The following is a 25,911-nucleotide window of genomic DNA, read 5'->3' as shown; positions in this document are numbered from 1 at the left end:
GCACCATTGGTGTAAATATTAAAGGCTTTGAGGAGACTGTAGCACACTCAATCAAAACCTCTCATAACTGTTAAACTGGTGGCGTCAACATTGGTGGTACAAGGGGGGCCTGAAAGGAAGGTGGCAGTTCTCAGTGGCACTTCCAGTATCATGTTTAAGGACATCATTACAGGCCCTGCATCCAGCCCTGACTTCTTTGTTTGCAAATGAATTAAGGTGTAGAGTTGGTGTGTCTGACCAATGGAAAATGTTGGAGTTGCAAAGAAAATGTAGCAGGAGACTGGGATGCGCCATTTTTGGGACGCTCTTCAGTGTGGGGCTGAGGAGCAACTTGCGATGGGTGATGTGAACTGGCCTGTGCACTGCACAGGTTTTGGAGCATATTGCCTTTTCATCTGTGATCAGAGTCTCTCATGAAGAGAACTACTTGCATTGCTCCAACCAGGAGTCTGTGTGCAAACTAGTAGGTATGCAGTGTGGACACTGAGAGGCTGAGAACTGTGCAGTGAAACAGAAATGGAAATAATTTGGCTAGGTAGATGGGAATTGTGTGTTGGGGCTAGAAACTAGAATAAGGGCTTTCTCAGGTAGGCTCCTCCCCAGCATGGCCAGGAACACTAGAAGTACAGTGTTTTCCATGACATAAAGTCATGGATTTTTCGGATTTAGGATAAATTAATTATCCTAATTATCCTGAGGTGTTGGAGCTGCTTGGCTTCTGAGTTACATGTCCCCAGTGGAGAGTGAATGTGGTGTCCTAAAAGCAGCATGTACAAGGCTGAATACAGAAGAGTGCTGCTTAAATTTTACGGAAAATTTATGAAACTTGACACACTTTATACTGAAAAGTCACTTATAAATTCTCTTTTTCTATTAAAGAGGTAGTTTCAACAGAAAATTCTTAGCCACTTACAATGTGAAAAAAAAATACTACTGTTCATGTTAGTTAAAGTTAGATGATACAGAAACTAAGCTCCTCTCAAAATGAAAGAATGTTTAGAGATAGAAATTTGTCAGTGCTTCTGTCCATGGGAATGAAAATTAACATTTGATCATAACTCATAATTTGGGTTTTTTTTCTATAATGGTATAAAATAATCACACTGACTCAGTCATCACTCTTTGGAAGTTATAGATAAGATATTAAAGCCATACATGTAATGATTTATATGAATTACAGTGAATGACAAGAACCTCCTTTAAATCTGTCGAACTTAATTTTCTGCTCTGTGGAGCACAGTGATTGAGACAGTGAAGCTGAATGATGTTTTACACTGTGCATACTGCCAGCTGCCAAAAGCCTATGGCATTAGCTGAATTCACAGTAAATCCATGGACAAGTAGTCAAGAAGACGCAATGCATAATTCTCTCTTGGCTGTGCTTCCAAGGGAACTTTGGGCATAATTTTGCAGTGCCTACAATGGCAAAACAGTGGCATTCTTGATGAACAGTTTGGCAGAGCTGTACCCAGCTGTTTCAAATATTGGTGGATGCTGCTAAGTGGTTTAGGAGTCATACTTTCTTTGGACCTCTGTAACATCAGAATCATAATTAGGATCAGTATTGTATTTGATTGTAGTCCAACTGTATCCCAAAGGGAGTATATAGCACAATACCTTTTTAGATAAATGGTTAGCTGGTATTCAGATTCTCATAGGTTATTCTGTTGGGAAGAAAAAGTGATAAGTTAATTGCTTATAATAGTCAGTGCATCTTCATTTGTTTGCAGAACAAATCTTCATAAAAGGAAATTATATCTTCCTAAATAAAAGAGAATAGGAATAATAAAGGGAGTCTCTTTATTCTAAAAATTCTCCTTAGTGCTAAGAATATGCTTGAAATGCATTCTCTGAGTTTTCTTCTATGCTTGTATTCCTAGTGTTCCTCTGATTCTCTTTTGTTTTCCATTGCCTTTTTTTGACCATATCTGTGATGCTTTTGTCTTTGGTTCTTTGGTTTTGCTTTTTTTTTTTTTTTTTTTTTTTTTTTTGCACATATAATAGTACTAAAAACTTCAAAATTGTTTTGAGCCACCAGGAGAATCCATCTTGTTGCATTACAGAACAGCACCAGAGCATCATCTGCATGAATTAGAATGGTAATTTCTTCTGTTTCTATGGAACCTTAACTTCATGTTACACTTAAAGTGAATTCTTACTATTCCTCCAAAGCCACAGATTTTGGACTCAATAGCTTTGCTATCTAACTACTCTTGCTATTTGCTTTTAATGTATGTCAGGTTCCTTTACAATTAAGGACAAAATTCAAAAGACTTTGATTGTGTCAGATTACTAACACCAAATTCATGTGTCCAGGATAATTCATAACATCCATCTTCTAATCTTGGGGAATTTTTCTTCTCCAGAACTTCCCATTTAAACATGAGATTTAAGACTTTTTGTCCTTGGGAGTCTGTAATTTTCACATTCTATGACTTTTCTTTCAGACTTGGAGTATTGATGGAAGGGACATGCCATTTTTCTGCAGGGGTTGTAGGAGGGAGCTAGGCTATGTAACAGGTCTTCTTATGGTTTATGTGGGTTTGCAGGACATGAAGCCTGGGAGGTTGTCTTCTAATCAAGAAGACATTTTCCTAGTTGGTAATTTAATTCCTTTTTTCCAGAGCAAAGGTAACCTGAGGTTTTCTTTGAAGGTACTTTCATACACTATTGTGAAGTAATCAGTACCATACTCTACTTTGCCATGTGACACTGGATTGTCATCATCCATAGCCACTGGCAATCTGCTTTGCTAACCAAGTGTTTAACTGTAATCTTCATTTAATCTGAGGAGAAAATTAACATTTTATTTTTCATTTCCATAGATTTAAAAAAAGTTTCCCTCATATGCTGCATTAAAATAAATTTCAGATGAAATCTGAAAGTACTAGTGGACATAAGTATGGCTTGTTTATGATATTTTTACTATTAACAAAGAAATTTAAGTCCCTCACTATTTAGGAATGGAAATATTTAGGTGCATAATTTGCTCTTTCCCTTTAACTATCAGTATCACAAAATATCTGTTGCAACCAAATATAAAGAATAATAGGGCAGAGTACTTCAGGGACTTGGATCCACAGCTGTAGATGCAGTTTTGGAAAATACAGAAATATGTATGACAAAAAAAATACTCCATATGTGTGACACCTCTGTTGAAAAGTAGCCATGCATGTCATCTCTCATACTCACTGCATTTGTTACTCAAAGTAGAACAGACAGGTAATGTATTTCATTTTGTTTTACTGCAATCAGAAAGCAATATCATCTTTCTCGTCACACAACTAGCAGAGGAAGAATTAAGTTGTATGTAGCTGATTTGATTCTTAGTGACAGAGCTACAAAAGAAATACATGAATAAAACATTGTTATAAATGCAGTAGCATCAAAGCTGCCTTTGTATCATGTAGAGGGGTTTGTATTGTTAAATTGTATAAAAATAATATTTTTAAATCTTCTTTGAAAACTAAATTTTGATAAAAAGACTGTTTTCCATTGTATTTTTAAACTGTTACTTCTCCAAGACCAAAATTTTGGATTATGCTTTGAGAAAAAAAAATTATTTCTCTAAAGACATATCAAAAAAAGAAAATACACAATCATTTATTTGTGAGTTATCTTTTTGAGAACAGTGGATTCTTTGGCTGCCTGGAGTGAAAATACTTGCTCCACAAATTTGTAGAGCAGATACTCTTTTTTTGGGGTTTTTTTGATAACTTGAGCACTGGTTGGAGGTGAGCCCTCTCATTGTGATTTGAAAGAAAACTTAATATAGTTTATGCAGAAGTTCAGATCTCATAATCTCATTTTAATCCTGCCCCAGTCTCTCCTGTGTAGCTCTGGACTTGCTGCCTGACTTCTCTGTGCTTTCATTTTTCATTTGTGTGCCTTTTCCTAAATTGTAGATTGTAGTATAGGATACATCAGCATGTAATATAATGCAGATCAGCACTCCTGTGGTTTAGGTGCTTCATGGGGTATGTAGTACATTTTTCAGCAGTGATTTTGCTAGGTGATTGTGCAAGGACTATTTTAAAAGGTGCTAGAAACTGGACTAAATATAATATAGCATCCACTGAAATGTGATAAAACCATTCACACTATAAAACTGAGATAATCTCTGAGTTTCTTTCCTATTGCTACTGATCTTTTCCAAAATTAAACTTGTACCCATGTAAATTTATATATACAGTATATTATATATACACATTGTACGTAGATGTGTGTATGTATTGTTTCCTTACAGATAATTTATTTCAGTATGTTATGTAACTTCTGCTTTTTAAATTACTCTCTGGATCCATTGCCACAGTTGGGCAGTTGGGGTTTTGGTGTAAGAGATGGGAAATACCCTAATGGAGATCTACAACCTAGTTTAGTCAAAGCAATATGATATGCAGCATGTCTTCACTTTCCTAATGCCAGAGTGGGAAAGTGCACAACTGGTCACTGTACTGCTATAACTCTCCGAGTGGGATGAAAAATGTAATTATCCATTGTTCTCTGGATAGACTCATAGAACGCTTTAGGTTGGAAAAGACCTCTAAGATCATTGAGTCCAATCAATAATCAGCACAATCAATGGAATAAAGTCCAATCTAAACCTCCCATGGTGCAACTTGAGGCCATTTTCTCTTGTACTGTCAATTGCTACTTGAGAGAAGATAATGACCCTCACCTGACTACAGCTTCCTTTCAGGTAGTTGTAGAGAGCAATATGGTCTCCCCTGAGCCTACTCTCCTCCAAGTAACCTCAGTTCCCCCAGCTGCTCCTCATAGGTCTTGTGCTCCAGACCCTTCCACAGCTCCACTGCCCTTCTCTGGACACTCTGCAGTGCCTCAATGTCTGTCTTCGAGTGAGGCACTGAAAACTGAACAGTTTTCGAGGTGCAGCCTCACCAGTGCTGAGTACAAGGAGATGATCCCTGCCCTAGTCCTACTGACCACACTATTGCTGGTACGAGCCAGGATGCCATTGGTCTTCTTGTCCATCTGGGCACAGCTGGGTCATTTTCAGCTGCTGTTGACCAACACCCCCAGGTCCCTTTCCACCACACAGCTTTCCAGCTACTCTGCCTCAAGGCTGTAGTTCTGCATGGGGTAGTCATGACCAAAGCACAGGACCTGGCATTTGGCCAAGCTAAACCTCATCCAACTGACCTCAGCCCATTGATCCAACCAGTCCAGATCACTCTGTAGAGGCTACCCCCCTCAGATCAACACTCCTGCCCTGGTGGTGTTTGTGAACTGACTAAGGGTGCACTCTAATCCCCTTGTCCAGATAATCAATAAAGATATTAAACAGGCCAGGAGTGACCCCAGTACTGAGCTTTGGGAAACACCACTTGTGACTGGATGCCAGCTGGATGTAACTCTGTTCACTACCACTCTCTGGGCCCAGTCATCAGCTGTTTGTTTACCCTGTGAATAGTGCCACCATCCAACTAATGAGCAGCCAGGTTCTCCAGGATAATGTTGTGGGAGACAGTGGCAAAAATGTTATTAAAGTCCAGGTAAACAACATCTACAGCCTTTCCTTCACACACTGATCAGGTCACCCTATAAAGGAGGGAGATCAGGTTGGCCAAGCAGGACCTGCCTTTCACAAACGCATTGGCAGTGCCTGATCCTGTGGCTGTGGGATGGCACTCAGGACGTTCTGCTCTATGACCTTCTCTGGAAGAGAGGTCAGACTGACGGGCCTGTAGTTCCCTGGATCCTCCTTCTGGCCTTTCTCATAGATGGGTGTCGCACTGGCCAGCCTTCAGTCAACTGGGACCTCCCCAGTCAGCCAGGGCTGCTGGTAAATGATGGAATATGGCTTGGTAAACACTTCCACCAGCTCTCTCAGCATTCTTGGGTGTATCCTATCCAGCCCCATGGGCTTGTGTGCCTAAGTGGTGTAGCAGGTCACTGACCATTTTCCCTTGGATTTTGGAGGCTTCATTCTGCTCCCCTCCCCATCTTACAGTTCAGGGGGCTGGTTATCCAGAAAAAAGGCCTTATAGTTAAAGACTTAGGAAAAGAAGGTATTAAATACCTCAGCCTTTCCCTCAAGCATTATTAAAAGAAAAATATAACACAGATACTCCCACCCTGCACTGTGGTAAATGGTTTTATAACAGAGTTAAACATGCTCATTTGTTCCTAACTCTAATATTCAGGGTAGGCCCAACACCAAAGCTGTTTTTTTTTTAGGGGAGCCTGAGTCTCATTTGCATTAATATACATTCACACTTCTCTCTGGCAGTAAAGAAATTGAGCACATAGGTGTGCTGACCCTAAACATGTGTGAGGAAGGCCCTGTGTAAATGCAAACAGGTTTGATCTAGTGAAACATTTGTATCTCAGGTATAACCTATGCCTCCTTTAGGGTAACATGGGATTGCTGTTCTTTGGTTTAGTAGATTGTCTGTGATAAAGTCAAATGAAGTATCCATGTTTTCATAGTACTATGTAGGTGATTTCTTTTTTTTCCTGGCATTCAGCTCTGTGTCCTGTTTTCATTTTTAGTGTGATTTTTTTGGGGTTTTGTGACTTGGTACCACATAGCCTTCCTTATTTATGAAATGCCTCTGTCCATTGCAAAAAAGCCCCCATACTATGCTTTGAATTAAATGTGGGCTAGGAAGGAGACTTACCTGAAATATTACAAAGTTTATTTCTCTAACTAAAATGAGGCTAGCCTCATTTTAATGAAAAAGACTAATTTCCAAACTGAGCATTTATGTTCTCATAAATGGTAATGGACAAGTTGTGAACAGCATATCAAAGTCTGTAGTGGTGATATTGTCAGGATCAATGAAGTTTCAACCAAAGCCATATCATATTAGATTGTCCTAAAATGTCATTAAAGTGCAATATAATTTTCTCTCTTTCTCCATTTTGTCACTTCTGTGACAGAGATGGGTCTGAATAAAAGCTTTTTTAGCATTTTGTTAATCTAGCTTCATTTACTGTTTCCAAACTTCAGTGCTTAAAACATCTTAACCACCTGTGTGTGTTTAATGGTGATGTCCACATGCTGGAGGAAATATGTTGTTCCAAGGCTGAGTGAAGAGACTCGTAATGCACATAACCCAGAAACCTGATTTTGGCCATCTGCACAGGCCAAGGGCACTCATCCTACCTGTTCCTGAAGGCAGAATGGTGGGGGCTTGTCTGGGAGCAAAAGCTGCAGCTCCAGCTGGGGCGGGTCTGCAACACCTATCCCAGTGGTACCTAAAGGGGGCCTACAAGAAAGCTGAAGAGGGACTTCTTACAAGGGCATGTAGTAAAAATTCCCATAGGACAAGGGGGAATGGGTTCAGACTGAAAGAGGATGGATTTAGATATAAGGAATAAATTCTTTACTGTGAGAATGATGAGGTACTGGGACAGACTGCCCAGAGAACCTGGGATGCCCCATCCCTGGCATTGTGCAAAGCCAGGTTGAATGGGGCTTTGAGCAGCCTGGTCTTAGTGTAAGATGCCATGGTAGGGGGATTAGAACTGGATAACTAACTTTAAAAGTCCCTTCCACCCCAAATAATTCTATGATTCTATTAATTTGGATGTCATTGGCTTTCTGCAGTTAAATGGGTAAATTCTGCATTTATTACCTAGAAAAAATACATAGCTGAAATATAATTTTCATTGGAACAATGCTTATTTTCATGAGGAACATAGATAATACAATCACAGAAAGCCTGACAGATATTTTTCAATCTATTGCCATAAATGCAGAATTTGTGAGTTACTCATTAAGAGTAAGTTTAAAATTATCAAAGTGGGCTATTTTTATAGGTGGGTTTGGATTGGTATGTTGATTGCAGCTGAATTGTCAGTAAGAATGTCTGTGAATAAGATGACATTTGATTTGCCTAGACTTAGAGAAGTACCTTTTTGCTGACACCTGCTTCATTATGAGAGAAGTGTCACAGCTGCTGCAGATTTAGTTCTTGTTTTATTATTCATGCGTTCTTAACTGAGCTTTTTTTCTTGTGGACTGGTGGCTGCGAGGTGATGATAAATATGCAAGTGGATGTGGTCCTCTGAGGACAACGACTTGAATGCTCCCGTATTTTAACTCTGCTCTTGTAGGAAGTTGCCAGTAATGGGTTGACAGTTTGTTCTTTCTGTATGGGGGGGAAGTTTTGAGGCACAGCTTTCAATTACAATGTTGACTTCAACGCTTCTGCAGCTTCTTTGTAGCTGTTTCCAGATGCTTGAAGGAGGCTAATTTGAAAGAGCATCAAACCTTGAGGTCCATGTACTTCCTCTGTACTCTTGCAGGTAGAATCAGCAGGGAGCAGAAGAGTAGTTGAAAATAAGTGTAGCTGGCAATGTCTTGAAAATTTTATTGCCAGATCATTTTCCTTCATCTATCTGACTATTAACACATACTGCTAAGCATACAACTCTATGGTTGATTTGAAAAACTATATTCTAGGTTTCTTTTGCTGACCCCAATAGGTTTTTGCTCTACATATGGCTGAAAGCTCAAAAAGAATGTGTAGATTGTATTGATTAAAAATGAATTGTGAAAAAATGTGTCAGCTTAAGAATTTGAAATACTGTGTCTCTGCTCATGCTTTTAGTCCCTGCTGCCTTTTTTCTTTTCCTTGTTCCTCATTTCCTGCCTTTTGAGAGAGAGGGTGGAATATAATTAACAAGACTGAACAAGTTCTTGTAATTAAAAGCCTCAAATGTGAAACATACTTGATCAGTTCACTTCTTTGTTAGAGTTCAATTCTGAAGCTGAAGCATCTGAGGTTACTCCTGCAAATTAGCATTGTGGCCAGCATTCGAAAAAGCATTTATAGTAGACAGTTCATGTATTTTCATAAATGTTCAATAACTGGTCTCTAGGATGGGAAAATCAACCAAGTATTCTAGTCCATCCTTCTTTGCCAGCCTATTTCTTTTCATGGGAGTGCATTCACTTCAAATTATCTTTTAAAACTTACTTGCTATAGATAGTAGTCAGGAATCAAAGGTAAATTTGCTGTAATATTGTCTGAACCTGTTCCTGACAACAGAAAAATTAAATACTCTTTAAAGCTTGGTAACTGTAATATAATTTCCATGAGCATATCATCATGGAAGAAAAAGACACAATGATACTCATTTTTGCATTTGGTTCAGCTGGTGGCTCCTTTTTTTGGTCACACTGTGGCCTTACTAAATGGAGGTTTTTGGTGAAGGCTAGTCTTCTCCATCTTAAAAACCAAAATGCTTGTAAAATTGAGACAAGTGTGATAGTTTGTCATGTATTTGTTGTAGAAATCACAATTAATAAATTGCTGATACGTATCTTGGTTTTGAGGATTAGTGGAAATTGGATCTCTGTATTTCTCTTGCTTTGGCATTAATGATTTTGGCTGTTGGTATACCCAGTGAAGCTGGATAAAGAGGTAGCATTTAGCTCAAATGTTCTTGCCTCAACCTTGCAGTAATATTGAGTCAAAACAGCAAAGCCTTTGATGATTGCTTTGATGCTTTTGAAAGGAAATACTTTGACCTTATTTAGAAATACTTCATTTTGCATTATGCAAAATCCATTAGCTGCCATAGAACATCCTAAGTCCATTAAATCCATATTTACCTCATTAAAAAAACTCCCAAAAACTTGGTAAAATTTGAGTCATTACTGTGTACTTCTCATGTAGTTAGCAAACTTCTAGAGAACTGGTTTCATTACTTTCCTCTTTTCATGATTGTGTGCTTCTGCACTTGTATAAGAAGTATAATAAGAAAACAAGAAGCAAGGGGAAATGTAAATGGCCATAATATTCAAATATGTAAGCCTGTTTCACTGAGAAAACCTATTAGCGATTGTTGACTTCAGAAAGTGAATCAATTTATGAATTTTGCACTTCATCTCATTTCAAAAAGCTTTTGTCTCTTTCTGACTCCTCCTGATATTAATTCCTGATCAAATGTTTACGTAGGCCTGATACTTAAGAAAAAATTAGAAATATTTTCACAGCAATCCCCATTGTACTTTGTAGGGGAAAGCACTGACTTTTATTTATAAACATGTTCTGTAAACATGAATGAAATATTTGTAAAAATTATAATCATTTATAATGCATTTACATGCTGTATAACCACTTGGAGATAGGGTTATTTCCTGTCCTTAAGTCAGAAGAGGTATCTGCATATATCTACAGAAACAGAAGCCTAGGCCTCCTTTTGCCTCAGGTATCCTTCTAGCTAACAATTATTTCATTCTCTCATTCGCTTATTTCAGGAAATTTCTACAGGTTTTGCTATGAGAAATCTGCTGGCACCAGGGGTGAGAGCTGCCCACTCATACATGGGAAGCTCAATTTGTGGAAGGAAGGACACTAGGGTTTTTAAGGTTGTTTTTGGTTGGTTTTTTTTTTTTCCCGTGGGCAAGTTACAAACCCCAACCTTTAAAAAGTAAACCTCAATAATGCACTACCTTGGAAAAAATGGAAAGTTGGGAGCCATGGGTTTGGAGTCTTTTTTCTCAGTGAAAAGACATTAGGATTTTTGCAGGAGTAACTTTACCAGGTATTTTGTCACTAGTCATCAAAAATTATATATTTAATTTTAAAAAGTTAAAAAGGCTTGCAGATCCTAATGTGAAAATTTACCAAAATAATTTTTGCTTTTATTTGTGATTCTATAGATAAGTTTATCATGGGCTATATTTTTTATTTCATTTATATAGATCATATTCATTTCTGTATATCCTCTTCATTGTTTATCCAAAGTTATTCAAACAGGCTATATAAAGTAGATGTCATTATAAGTAGAAATAATCTGAACTGAGTGTTGCAAGAGGGATCATCAGCTAAAATGGACAAACTCCATTAGAGTGTCTTCTGTGGGAAAATGGATGACAGAACTTTCTCCTAATATAGGCTTGTGTGTCATATGTAACCCATAATACAGTTTAAATCTCTTCTTGCAGATCTAAATATGATATAAATTATATTATTCTATTTTAAAACAAAGTATTTATTTTAGAGGTCTTGCAACTACCACCTCCTTTTTTTCTTGATCCCATAAAAATAGATTTAAAGTCCTGGAGAGTCCAATACATGTTTCATGCTCTTAAAAAAACAAAAGACCTGATATTGGTGTACAGATGGCATCAAAAATTGCTAACAGCTTTCAAGATTCCTTCAAGGACAATTACTTCTAAGCCTTTATGAAAATAAGAAAAAGCAACTTTCTCAACACCATTTTTTTCCGACTAATAATTAGAAGATTTAGAACTGCCAGCCAGGTGGTTTTAGCTGTGACAGCTGGAAGTATGGCTTCTTTCTTAATATTGCTCTCTGCTAATCAAGTGTTTCTGAACCTCTTTGTAAATTGTGATTTTTTTTTTCTTCTACAGAGTAAATGCTGCCTTACTTTCTCTTCTTTTTGTCCTTGTTCCCTTCCAGACAAACAAAGCCTTAGCCATGAAGGAGAAAAAAAATAAGTTTTGTAGAATCTGTTTTTCTTTTTTATGAAGTTTTGCTTTATGCTTCAAGTGAGCAATGTAAGCCTCACCACATATTCCTCCAAGCAAGTGGATACGCCCTAAAAAAACAATGAGAACCCACTAACTTTGTTTGCTCCTTAAATTAAAACCAGAAATTCTCAATACCATTATTTGCTAAAGAAAATGATAGTCTTAATGCAGAATTCTCTGGATAAGAATCAGAGAAACCAAATACTTTGAGGCAGATAGTCATGATACTTGACAAGCCAATAGAAAGTACTAGTAAACTGTGCTGTGATGGTAGAATGAAAGTGTCCATTCAAGTTGTATGGTTAAAGTCAGTTTCTGTGAGCTGAATCTGGTCATTCACAAAGACAGTAAAACGTTACAGAATCACAGAATGTCCTGAGTTGGAAGAGACCCATCGGGATCATCAAGTCCCGCTCCTGCCCCTGCACAGGACACCCCAAGAGTCACACCATGTGCCGAGAATGTTGTCCAAATGCTTCTCAAACTCTGTCAGGCTGGTGTTGTGACCCCTTCCCTGGGGAGCCTGTTACAGTGCTCAGCCACCCTGTGGGATAAAAACCTTTTCCTGATATCCAACCTAAACCTCCCCTGACTTAGCTAATGGGGAATAAGACAGCATGACAAAACTCCAAGTGACAAAGCTCCCAAGTGACTCCCAAGTGAGTTTCAGTCCAGATCTGCACGAGAACATGACAAACCTTCATGCATTTAGTCTTGAATCACATTTGAATCACATCACAGATCAATGCTGCTCTTGTTTGTGAGTGCTGCGAAGATTGCTAAGTGTTCCTTTCTTATAGGAGAGATAAATCTACCAGTTGTTCAAACTTTTTATCAAGATCCCCTTCCAAACCATGCCTGATTTATCCTGGCCCACCTGTAAACTTCCTCTCCATTGCATATGCCCAGCATAAGAATGACCACCTGGTTTTGCTCTGCACGGTTGTTGCCTTCCCAGATTAGTCATTTTGAGCAGCTGAGGTGCAACACTCATGCACAAACCAGCCCTGTTGCGTACCATGGGCAGCAAAGGCTCGCCTGCAGTGCAGTACGACCTAGGATGTATGATAGCTGTTTTCCCTGATGCTGAGTGACAGCCACCGAAGTCAAGGGGATAAATGAGTTTAAAGAGCCCTCAGTAAGAAGAGTCCATCTAAGGGCAGGTTTTATCTTGCTGCTGAAACAGGTATTGAGGCTCTCTTGTATATCCCAGAGGATTGCCATTTATTGGCTGCATTGGTACGCCTCACTAGAGCAATGCTTTTGACCTTGATGCTCACAGCACTCACCTCCAGCAATTCCCTGCCAGCCAGGACCATTGCCTACTGCTCCCACTAGCTGCCTTCCCTGCCAGTTGTTCTTTCTTTTTCTGCTGCTTTGCTCCATCAGCCAGTCTGCCGTTATCTCCCCATCTGTTCATTTCCACTCTTGCTGTTCTCTCCTCCCCAGCCACGTTTCTCTGCAAGCCCTATAGGGTTTCAGTTCTTTTAGAAAGCATGCACTTATATTGATCAATCCACCTGGAGCCTTCCTTTTTTTTTTTCTTTTTTTTTTTTATTTAAGAAGAAAGGCTCAACTCCTTCTCATTATTCTTTTAGTATAAAAGATTTTTCCATCAAGGATGTAAGCTGCTGCATTCTTTTAGGGTAACTTATCCAATCTAAAAACAGGTTAGCTGTTTATGCTTTCTAGATATGTTTTCCCCAATTTACCATTTAGTTATGCTTGACAGGAACCTTGCCAAGAGCTGCAAGAATTACCCAATCTATGTGTGAATCGAGTTTGATTAGCTGAAGCTTTTACTCGATTACAGGCAGTTTCCTTTACTGACCAAGGTCAGCACAGCCCCAGTGAACTCTCCACTGAAGTTTCCAGAGGAGAATCTCCAGAGGAAAATAGAAATTTAGTTCATGTCTCCTGTGCAGAAGACTGATCATATATCTCAGTGGGAAGACTGATTTTTGTTATTTAAGAGTGGGACAACAGATAATGTACATTCATTTTGTGATAAATTGTAGTTAGGTCCTGTTTTATGGAATTTTCAACAGCTGAACTTTTGCTTAATTTCTGTCCTGAATTTATGCAAATTAGCATTCCTGTATTTCTGCAGTGTGTTATACACATTTGTAAGAGAGCTGCAGCTTTCAGACAATTTCTCTGTTTGAGTGCCTTTTGAATTATGTTCATGGCCTCCAAAATGCTTGTAATCCCTCCCAGCTTAGTGTGATCTCTGAATTTTATAAAATAGACTCCTTGTTCCATCCTCTAGCTCACTGATAAAAACAATAAGTAATACCACACAGTACATTATCTCTTGTGAACTTCACCCAAGTAATTCTTGCATTTGTCAGTGGTTAGATGCTGTTATCAATACCTGTAGGCCTGTTTTAGTGTTGTTTGCCTTAGACCTCATCTCCTTTTTTGACTGTGAGGATATAATTTAGTAACTGGCTTATTTATGCACATCATTTTTAAAACTTTAAGGTCCTTTCATTTTCAAGCATCTTGCTTCAGTATTTTGGAATAAAACTTGCACTCTTGGCTTTGGGTTTTTTTTTTTTTTGGACTCTAGGACTAGTCACCGTACTTCTTTCCTTTTACTTCCAAGCTGATATTTTAGCGGATGTGCACTTGTGCTGGTTTGCAGCTGTAGGAACAAGGGTCTCATATGGCACAATAGAGTGCTTCCACCTGTTTGTGCCTTTGATTTGCTTTTAAAATGAAAATTTTTTCTATGTTTAGAAGAGCTGTTCAGTGCATCTTAACAATTAAAGCTGACACGATTGTATGCAAGTGCCAGAAGAATTCTTTTTAATACACAGTAAATAATGTCAGTGTCAGATAAAATAGGTGGGTATGGTGTGCTTGTCTGTGTCATCCTTCTCATTTTGAGTCTAAGTGAAAATGAGATTTAGTGAACACATGATTGATGAATCTGTTTTTCCTTCCTCTTGAGTAGCAGTTTTATTTAAAATTACTTAGCTGATTTCTTTTATGTTCACATTTTCACCTGAAAATGAAAATTGTTCTTGTAAATTTTTTTCTGTTAGTGCTACCTAGAAACATAAAGTTCCTACAGCTGTTTGTAAGTATTTCTGCTACTGGGGAAACCCTGGAAAGAAATTTTTCTTAGAGCACTTGATACTCTCAGTCAATGTGCAATTCTTACTATCTCTGTTGAAGTGCTGTAGCGCTTCCCTTCACATTTAGTCAGCTTCAATTGCTAAATATAGATATGGAATCGCTACTGTTCTTGCTCAGTTAGGGTCGATTATTTGGCATGGTAGTTTAAAGTGAATATTTCTTCACTCCATCAGGTACAGAGACTTCAGTGTTCCATGGCCATCTGTGGAAAATAAGGAATCAATCACCCTTTCCCAGGTGCAGCAGTGGGAGATACAGCATGGTTCTTGGTCAGGAGTTGATAAGTCTGTCATAATGGTGACAAGATTAAATTTGATCCAAATTTAATGTAAGCATGAAATTCTACTCTCAGGAAACATGAGATTTGTAAATGAATTATGGGGAATTAGTAGTTATGCAGCTGGAATAGCAGTGTCTATGTTTGGACCTCAAAATGAATGGATCTCTGGCAATGTGATGCAGTTACAAAAGAGGCAAGTGTTACTCTGTGAAATGTAGGGAAGTAATTGGTCTACACAACTAAATAAATGTTACTCATGTCTCAGATGTACTGCTGTGCTAAACTGTGGACACTGCACTTTTCAGCAGGAACGTATTTTGGTGGGCAGAAACTTTTGATAGAGATCTAGAACTGTGTCTATGGGGAAATGTTTTATTTTAAATTTAATTTTTAAAAATAAGCTAATTGGGAAATACAGTCAATATTTGTTGTTGTATAAGGTATTGCAAAAAGAGGGCAGGCTATGCTTGCAATCTTCCTCACTGAAATATTTAAATATTACATTAGGAAAAAACACTTTCAGAGATGGCCTATATATATATATCTTTCATCCAAGCAAAACAGTGACCCAGGGTTTTTGATATGCTTTCTATGATTTTGCTTGTCACCCCTTTGTAGAAAATTTCCCCTTCTTTACTTTTGTAGGGACTCCATTTTTAAGGGTTTCCTAAGAAGAAAATATTTTCATCCTGTAGTGAAAATTTCTTTATTACTTTACAACATATATGGAACCAGTTTTCCTGTTTTGAAACAGTCTTCTCTATGGAGACTGCTGAGCTGCAGGTTTAGAGGAAAGCCATGAAAACATCCTTAAAACAAAGTCCAGTATTTTTCCTCAGCAGAATGAGCAAAATATTAGGTCAGCTAATAAAGTTGCATTTCAGAAAGCATCTATGGACACTGGGAATGTGGATAGGAAGGACTTTCAATAACATGGTACTAAGGTTATCTTTAATTACCTCTGAATGAGAGACAAAGCTTTGGTTTATATTATCTGTTCTAGGAGTAGTGGCAGCTAAGCTAAAATGTATTCAATTCACCTTCTTGCTACTCAGTATTCACCAGTTCTTTTCCTAGTTGTTTTGAAATAGGAGAAGGAATGAGACTTGTATGAAGTCTGAAGGAAGACACAAAACCAGCCAACTTAAATCCCACATACTATTCCTGGAAAAATCTGGTGCCTCTCGTAAATGACTCAATTCAACATTCTGCATCGTTCACTATGCAAATGGTTGTATTGAACTGTTATATATTGCACTGTGGTTTTGAGCATTATCTGAGCTAAGAAGGAAACTGCCTCACAATGCAGCAGACACTGTCTCAGCTAAAGAATGAGGCTCTTTTTTCTCCAGTACTGCTTCATAAAGCAAAATAGAGTGGGCAGCAATAAATTGAGCCAAAGAGGTAAAGGGGAAAATAATCACATTCTGTACTGCATCCAAACATCTTTGATTGCTTAATGTCTGTCTTATTCAGGGCAATATGTTCCTTTCTGCTACAAGGCATGGAAGAAATCAAACAGAAATACCAGCTCTGTCCAGATGATTAAGTTTGGTAAGGGAACAGAAGGCGTTCAGTGTTCTGTTATTCTTCTCAGGAATAGCGGGATTCACTCTCTATAGCACAATAATGTGGAATCCTCCATTTGCTTTTAGTTGTTTTATTCTGAGATGGGGCAGAAGAGGGAATAGAGGAGCCAAAGTGACCAGGTGGATGTGGAGACATCGGTACTTCATTTGTTAGTATTTTTGACCAGGAACATGTGCAGTTGTTTTCCTCCCTGTCTGTGACAAACTTCCAAGTTTCCCGGGCATGGTACTTATCGATAGATTAGAGATATCCCGCTGACAAAACAGAAAAAAGTTTTCTTCCAGGAATCATCATTTTCATGAGGCAATTGATACTAATGTGCATTTTTCTGAAAGTATGCTCCTTAAGTCCTTGAAAAATTCTCTGCACAGTTATAATGGTTTGGGTGTAAACTGGTATCAATCATCACAAAACTTTTTCTGTTTTTCAGTCTAGAGATTCCTCAAATATAAATTGGGGTTGTTTTTAGCAGATACATGTAATTTCTTGCATATAAGCACAGTATTTCTCAAACTACTTCCAATGGAGTAGCCTCAGTAAAGTTGAAATAAGAAGGTTAAAGCATAAGTTGTGGTTGCCAATTTCAACAGCTTGGTTGCACAGTAATCTGGATGAATAGGGATAAAAAAACATTTTGTGATATTATGGAGATATTGTAGAGATGTCTAGCTCTCTTGCAGGTTGTCATCTGCATGGTATAAAGTCATTATCATTAAAGAGTCCTGTTCTTGCTTTCTTGCTCTGTTTCAGATCACTTGCTTGAAGTGAGTCATCCGTACATTTTAGAGCTCTTGAAGAACACTTCCCATCCAGGATTTTCTGAAGAAATTTATTAAGTTGAAAGATTCTGGTGAAAAAAAAATGGATGGAACTGGGTAGATTAGAGTTAGGGGCATGGGTGCATAAGGTGGGAAGGCAGTAGAGTGTCTGAAAAAACCCTGTAAAACTAGATGCTGATAAGAACAGGACTGCAGATGGCCTGTTCCATGTCTTCCTCTTGGATTCATATTCAAGTCAATAACCCTTCCTTTCTGGCAAGGAATTGTGAAACCCATAAAGTCAAGCACTCGCAAATTAGGAATGCTGAGCATGTAGTTGAATCATATGGGATTAATTTAGGACCTTTGTACATACACATTATGATGCATCTGGTTAATTATATGCTTAGAGAGGGTCTCCTCCCTACTTTCCACAGAACCTTTGCTGGCTCAGAGCTGGATTTACTTTAGGACTGTATTTTGAGGTGGCAACTCATAGTAAAGTAGACAACTCCAAGAGGACTGTGTTTGTAACATGGCTTATTGGGTTTCTGCTTTGCCTACAGCCCAGAATTCCTCTATGGTGCTGGGAAAATTATGTACCCATAAAGATTCTCAAGCATAACTCCTCACTCAGGGTTGCTTATTTCCTGAGGGCTTTTTAATCAAGAACTTCATCTTGATTAACTTAAGTTGGGAATATTTATATCTGTAGCTGGGGCAAATTTAATAGGAACTGTGGTCTGAAGGTGAAAAGTGCAATAAAACATGAAGTGATCTGAAAGATGAGGCATAGGCTTCTCAAGTTTGGTTGCCCAAATGGAGCTGACACTTTTGATCATTCTTGTCTTAGTTTTTGTGCTTCTGTTCTCAATGTGTCATGGACATGAAAGAAAATGTGCTCAGTCAGTTGGAAACAATGAGGTAGACAAAAACATTCATTTGGGTGTATATATGGCCTTAATTTCCAAGTATATTTATTTGAAATACGGTTATATCTCGTATTGTATTATATTATACTGGTCTTTGCTGGTGACAACAGAATAAAGAATTTTTAAGGATGGCTTCAGGAAAACAGGAGTCTTGCTTGTGGGTTGTTGAGGAGTTAAGGGTGAGGAGTGCTGCTTCTTTCTTTTCCTCTTCTTCCCCAGGAATGTCAGATACAGGGAGAAGAATATAATAGAATTGCATAGGATAGAGATCCCTGGAAAGACTGAGTCAGGATGCTGTGGGCAGCAGAGGCCAAAGCACTGTTGTTCTTAGACTGCAAAGCCAGGGATGAGATGCATAATTGTTCAAAAGACAATGGAAAGGCAGAGAATAGGAACGTATCTGATGTAAATTACTTTTTGGGAGTACTAACCTCTTCATATTGATTGTTCTGTGGTTTTGTTTGTTAGTGCTTTGCTTCCCTCTCCCACAGCTTGCAGAATGCTTGCAGAGGAAAGAAGCTACATGGAAACATGTAGATTCAGTGAAAAGGCACTTTATTTTTTTGTTTAATTGCCTTGAAAAGTTATTTTGTATGAAGAGCAACAATTGAAACAAAGCAAACCAAGTGTGGGCAAACCTTGGGTTTTCCCTCTCATGAGAAATAGGTTCTCATCTCTCTAGCTAATTTTTCAAAGTTCAATATTACACCTCCTGGACACCTTGTTCATGTGCCTTTGCAAGGATGAGCTGATGCCAGGATTCCCAGGGTGGGATGCTTTTTGTTGTTGACCAAAAGTGAGCATCAGCAAAGAAGTCATAGTCTAGTGCACTTAGAATAATGTATTTGATTTAACTATGTCGTGCTTATTTAAAATATTTATTAATTACATTTCAAATACTTCTTCTGACTTGCTAACTTGTTTTTAATTAAATCCTTGTTAAGTTGATTGACTTAATTGAAATAAATGCAACACCCTGATGAGAACTGGGTTATTTTGAATCTAGTTAGCCTTCAAATGAAAGTGGGATTTTTTCTGCAGTATAATTACAATTGAGATTAGCTTATTATGCACATAATGAGTGACCTTTCATCTTGTCCAAGGTAAATAAATACGCAGAGGCATTTGCTGCAAGAGTAGAAAGTAGGCAAGTTCTAATATAAGATGCAAACTTACTGTTTGTTTTGTCTTCTGGGGCTCTCCTTTGTTCAGAGAGACTTGCTATTTTTATCACTTAAGTTCTGAAAGACATGAGTCAGAAGAGAGGCCCTCATGTCAGGTGCTATGCAGAACCTTGGAAAGAATAAATGGGTTCAGCTACTAAATCAGGCTTCATTTTTGACTGTAACTTGTGTTTTCTAGCCTGCCTCTGGGTGTCCTTGGGCTGCTACATGTTGAATAAAAATTAAGCTTCAAAACTGTAGTTTCTCTCTCTTTCTCCTTCTATCAGACTTGTCAGTTCTCTTTAAAGAAACATGATGAAAAGCCCTAGTGGTTGTTGTGTAGGCCTCAAGTGCAGGATCATTCCCGTCAAGGCTTCACTTTGTTCACTTTGTTTTTCAAGGCCTCATTCATTAGGAATACTTCTCCTAATTGTATTGTTATATATCCTCATACTTAATTTAAGTGCTGATATGGGATACAGAACTGCTGTGTTTTAATGAGTATGGTAATGACTTGAGATATAGCATACACATAGAGGAAAAAGAGATTAAAAATATAATTTAATTGACAATATCTGTGTAATATAAAGCATATAGTTAACATCGCAATCTAGCAAACAGCATCAAAATGTAAAGAATCCTGAATTTGCATCATGTGTAAGTCACGTGTTGTGTTCCTGGATATGTCACACAGTGGCTCTATGCATTGTTTTCATAAGCTATAAAATAGGGAATATCCACTCTTAGTTACTTCTGCAAAGTACATTTTAAACTTATATCTAAATATCTTGGTGCTATATTTTCCATTAGTATGGATGCATGATATAAAGTACTGAAGGTAAAAGCCAAAGTGGTCGCCTTTGCTGAGTTTTGTTAGTACCAGTGTCATCAAGACCCATTTGCCACCAACATCTGAGGAAAGGACAGTGGGATTTTATGGTCAGCAAAATAGTACCAGTGTAAATTCCATAATAACCTTCATCAGTATGCCTAGAGACCTTCTTAAAAATGCACAATAAAATCCTGCAATACATGTATTATTTCCTCAAAAATAATAAGGTTTAAAATTAACAGTTAAATTGAGACCCCATTAGAAGCAAAATTTATGTTTTACATTAGGTGGCTGTACCAAGCCTTTCCTTTGTTAGGTGTGAGGTTGCATGAACTACTGTGCATATTGCATCTTCCTGATCAGAAAACCACTGCTTGAGCATGTTTAAGGTTCAGAATACATTGATTTGTGATGGTAATGGAGTGCTGATTTAGGCCATGTACTGGGGAAATAAAAAATACTTCATTCATTTGATCCAGGTGCAGACTGTAGATGAGGGAAGGGAGATGAAATTGGATTTTGTAGAAAACATCTTCACATGGGCTTTTCCTCAAATTCAAAAGTAAGAATTGTAGGAGGTAATATTTTCCTTTTATATTTTAACAGCGTAGCAGTGGTCCCTCACACACTAGAAATCATTGCTGTTGTCACCTGTCACTGCTAATCAGGCTTTCAGTATGAGCTGGTATTAAGTTGTTAAGATATCATTCAAAGTCAGATAAAAAAGATAGTAGGTGCTGATTAGTTTATGGAATGACTAAGTCAATAAGTGTTGGTTTGTCTACAAGAAGGATTTAATAATATGAAAGTCAAAACTTATGATTTTGCAATGCAAGAAATCATGCTCTTTTTTTTTGCTTCAGTTGTCTGTGGGCAATATTTTCAATAATCTGGCGCTGCCCTCCTCTCCCAGAATGATTGCTGTTTTCGTCTTTTACTTAGCCCATTGCCTTACTGAGTTGTTTTTTTCAAATAAATTGTAAACAAGCTCTTAAGGCAAAGTAAAGACCTTACTATTATTGTCTGATATGCATCACGATGTTGTAAAACTAACAGCAATCCAAGTCATCGGTTACTCATGTCCATAAAATACCAGTGTAGAATTCTAAACAGGAAATAAAAATATGACAGATTATTGGTAGCAGCAGAGAGGGCAGAGGCATCTAAAGAGCCAGACCAGGACAATGTGCTGCCCTACATTGAGGCAAACAGCTGTCATGTAAAAACTTCAAAATCTGACTCTGAACTTGCTTACCATGGAGATTTCCTTGGCTTTACTAACTTTACATTGACTCCAGGTTGTACCACAATAAAGGAATTTTATGTAAATATGGCACAGTTGAGGTAGCAGGAACCCAAGCATGAGTACCAAAATCTGGCTCTGGTGGCTCACACATGAGCATACATTAGGAAGGTTCCTCATCATAAGTGTTATTGTTTAAAAAACAATACTCTTGGATAATTTTTTAACAAAATTCATCATTCCTTCTGTTAGTCTTTGATACAGCCCTTGCTGTTTGAATGGCTTGAAGGAGACAGCTAGTAACTGAAGCCAAGAAATTACTACTGGTTTCCCAACCTGAGCTAAATAGGCAGCTGGCAAAAGTAAGCTTTCCACCTGGATAAGTTACTTATATGGACCTTAAAAAGGTTAAAACATCCTGTTATTTTTTCATCACACCTGCAACAGCCAAGTCTTTTTTTCCCTCTGAGTTTGTTTTTTTTTGGGGGGGGGGGGGGGGGGGGAAGGGCGGTTTCTTGTTTTTTATTTAAAGGTTTTCAGCTCTTTTGAAAGACTGAAAATCAGTTTGTAGTTGTTCGGGCCTTCTGAGTACCACTGCACAATGCTGTCACCAGTAGTGGCTGAAAATTATTGCCACTTAGCTGCTTTTGGGAAGGCTGCTTGGTGACATGTTTGGCGACCATTGCACTAGCCCCAACATTTCCAGGAGGCTCCTGTGCCACCCACTGCCAGCATTTTAGAGGAGGTCAGTACCAAGTGGTATGGCTAAGGAGTAAGGTTTTCTTCTGGTTAAGGGATGAGATGTGTTTCACAATTGGTTTGAAAAAGCTCCCACTGCATCTGGCTGGGAAGTAATTTGTTTTGAGGATCTCTACAAACCTCTGGGTTTCTGTGACTGTCAGTCTAATGCTGTAAATTTATACTCAGTGTCTCCTCAAAAGTCAATGATATGAATTAGTGAATTACTTTTTATAATACTTTTTTAATAAAGTGTTAAGTGGTGGTAATTTATGTTGTTAAGAAAAAATAGGCCCTTCAAATCTAAAAGGTAAATTAGAAATGAGAAGGATGGAGCTCCTAAAATTTTGCATATTTTTATTCCACTCAATTATCAAGTGAATATATATGAGTACTGCTGTAGCAACAGATAAATATTATTATTTTAATTCCTCTGATGTAGGCAATCAACTAAAATATTATACTTGTCAGTTTGTCCTTGGTCTCTCTACAGGGCTTTTATTTAAGTTTTCTTGCTCCCTATTAACTTGGTTCTACTTGGTTGAAGCTTTGAAGAGACGAAATTTCCTTTCTCTGGCAAAGAATAAGATCAAAGATACGGTAGCTTAAGGCGTTGATATTTTCTTAATTGGGGAATTTTTTTTGTTCTCCTTCATGTAGAAATTAAAGTACAGCTTTTTTTCCAGTCCTCTTGTTCTTTCTCACCAAGATGATCAATTACAAGTCTTATTTGTGAGGCTTTGGACCCTGTGGTTTTGGAATGTGGTCTCATCTTTTTCTTCTATAAAATCTTTTGTCAAGAGCCTCTGGGGAGGAAGCAGAGACTCTTTTCTTTCCATCACAGCATTGGAGGTTGTGCTATTGTGATTTTCCTTTAGAAAAGGAAGCTTCTTCTGCTTAGGTGTATTCAGCTGGGAAATGTTGCTGGACATTACATAATATTTTGCTCTTCCACTTTTTCTTTAATTAGCAAGAGTTAACATACATAACTTATGTAGGTTTTATGTCTATAGGCTAAAAATTAACCTATTCCTATTCTGTCAGATTCTTCTCTTTAAGTTTTAATATCTGCCAATATTTTTTCATAACTGAGGTCCAGTATATTCCAGTTTATAGTCACAAGATAGCATGTTTTTATTTGCTCTGAACTCCCATCAAATTCAGAATGTTATGATTTTGATACACTTCAAGTATTTTGATTAAAAGAGTCAACGCACAGTCAGATTTGTCCACGGTTGTTTCTTAGATGAATGCACTGAAAGAGAGTTGTGATTTCCCAAGTGCATGGTCAGGCAGCAACCTTTCAAACAAAGGGTACATTCTGCCCTAGGGTTTCTGTGTGGTGTTGGGCTGGTAAGTCAACATTTCTGTGTTTGAAGTCTGCTTCTCTAACCGGGGAGCCAGAGTCTTCATAATTCTCTTGTTCACTGAGAATGTATAGATTTAACAACTTTTGTGCAGTCTGTAGTAAGGTTGTTCTCCATCTTACCTGGAGTAGTTAAGCAAATGAAAGTTTTAATTTGCAATGTGTAAGTAATACCTGTTATGGTCTTGTCAAACATAGACCTCTAGAAATGCTACCAAATTCTGTGTCTCAATGCTTTTTAATACCCACAGCCTAAGAAAGAGATTATTTATTCTGGCTCTCAGGCAATTTCCAATTGTATGGATGCCCAAGTTGCTTTGGGAGGGAGATGCTTCCACCTTAATCATCTGTAGCTTATTTTATTCATTATAGAGGTCACTTAGTGACCTCTCCTGCAGACTGGTAGCACAGTGGCAATAATTCAATCTGTGTAAAAGTTGCTGATGCATTTTGCAGATATTGACTTGGCTCCCTTTTATCAAGAACCCAAATTATCACTTTATCTTTGTTTTGTGGAGAAGAAAATGTCATTACTTGAACTACATTGTTTTGCGTTGAACATGCTATGCCCATTCAGTTTTTTGCTCCTTGGGGGAGAGATGCTTCATTGCTCAGTACCTTATCTATTGCTGTAACACTCCATACAGAAGTGAGGGGAGCTACAGCAGGTCTGTGTGTCCTTTATTAAAAAAAACCTTTTGTTTCTGGGGAGCCTGGACTTCCTCATTCCAGTAGGATTTACTAGTGATGTCAAGGGCTTAAGACAGTAGAGCTACATTTTAGCTACTCATTTGAGCATTCTTTTAGGTCAGCTTTCAAGTATATATTATTTTAGTTCCTACAGACATTTGTTAAACATGTAAATATTAGGATGCCTTAAGATCAAGCCTGGTTCATAAAGCCACAGATAAAAATGTGTTGTTGGAATTATTTAAGTCTATGCAGGAAAGAAATAAGCTTTTCCCCTGTCTTTCATTCTGCTTTTTTTACTTTGTTTTCCTTGTGACAAATTTTCAATCCTTGTTTCTGTGAACATAAAGGACATGCCTATAAGTCTCTCCAATATGAAACTAGCTATGTTTTCCTTCTCTTTGAAAAAGATACAGTCACTCTTAGGTGATGCTGCCTTTGATAGCTTCAGTGAGCCAAGACCCGTTTGCAGAGGTAACAGAAAAGCGCAAGGGCAAGATGCTCTGTGGAAAGTTGCCATGATAATCCACTTCTCAGTGAGCACTCAGACAGAAGTGTTCCGTATGAGTGTCTTTGAAAGACAGACCTGAAACATTGATGTTTTGTCATGCAAGTCTAGCTAGGGTATAAGTACAATAAGGATCAATTCAGTATTCGCTGGAAAGAGGATTAGATTGGTTTTGGCTTTGGCTTGGTGAGAAAGTAAAAGCCTTGTTAGCAAAGGAGTCGGCAAATACATGGATTTAAGTAATTTTTCTCCAGAATGATAAGAGATAACTGCAAAAGGCTCTATTGTCACTAATTTCCAGTAGAATGGGAAGGAATGAGGACTGAAAGATCTACTGATTTTGTTTTTAAAAAATGTATCAGCTCAAACATAGCTTTGTGAAATTCTGGATGCACCGAATGAATAGAAAATTTTTAAAGATGAAATTCAACTTTTTCCTCTCCCTCTGTTTTGCTGTCTGATTTTCCAAAGTGAACATTTTAATCACTCAGTTATGAATACAGGTCATTCTTTCAAAGGAGAAAACAATTATTCAAAGAAAAAACACCCCAGAGACTAAAACTGATACTGTATTTACTGACTTTGCTAAGTGTATATATGAGCATGCTGCTTATGAGGGAAAAGTGTCAATCAGATCGGTAGAGGCCTTTTAGTTTCAGAGTTCCTGAGTAGCTTAGGTAAGCTTTGAAACCAAATATAATAATTTATTAACTCTGAATGATCTCTGTTCTTCAGTCTAGAATTTGATCTCACAGTTGCACCTCTTCCACTGTTCTGAATTACAATGAAAAAAAATGAGGCCAAAGTGGTTTGCTTGAAGTTTTTTTCTGGGCAGCATGATACTGTCCAATGCTTGAGTGTGGAGAGCATTGAGAGGATTCTGGGTGTACAGCTACAGTTTACCCAGGCATGAACCCAGGGTTCACTGGGGCTTGGTTTTGATGTTTATTTCACTTGTTTCTGTATATTGGTTTTTTAGAGACAATTCAGATAATCTAAGCTCTCAGCATTTTTCACTGGGAAGTAAGTTTTTCAGATATCAAGTAATTCTTTTCTTCCTTCCTATAGCTCTCAAAGGTTTTTAGCTTTCTTCTGTTTGAAGCATCATGTAGGGCACTCTTATCTAGTAAGGGCCCAGGTGTTCTGCACAGGGAAGGTGCCATCTTACTACATCCAAATTCAAAACTTAGTTTC

At 37.9% G+C, this 25,911-nt stretch overlaps 1 protein-coding gene across 7 annotated transcripts in view; it reads left to right on the top strand.

Annotated features, from left to right (window-relative positions):
- The window catches only part of DLGAP1 (DLG associated protein 1), a 404,716-nt gene that overhangs the window by 42,022 nt on the left and 336,783 nt on the right, over window positions 1-25,911 (top strand). Inside the window, exons 2-3 of one of the 7 annotated variants that reach the window (XM_068191516.1) lie at window positions 20,652-20,750; window positions 21,668-21,822. The exons of the other annotated variants lie outside the window; for them this stretch is intronic. The gene's annotated coding sequence lies outside the window, so the exon portion shown is untranslated. The remainder of the gene's footprint in view (window positions 1-20,651; window positions 20,751-21,667; window positions 21,823-25,911) is intronic. 7 annotated transcript variants of the gene reach the window in all.

Source organism: Anomalospiza imberbis, chromosome 1 (genome assembly GCF_031753505.1).
Source record: "Anomalospiza imberbis isolate Cuckoo-Finch-1a 21T00152 chromosome 1, ASM3175350v1, whole genome shotgun sequence".
In the NCBI taxonomy this organism is placed as follows: Eukaryota; Metazoa; Chordata; class Aves; order Passeriformes; family Viduidae; genus Anomalospiza; species Anomalospiza imberbis.
The sequence above is the reverse complement of the archived record's forward strand: the minus strand, read 5'-3'. Positions and strand labels throughout refer to the sequence as shown.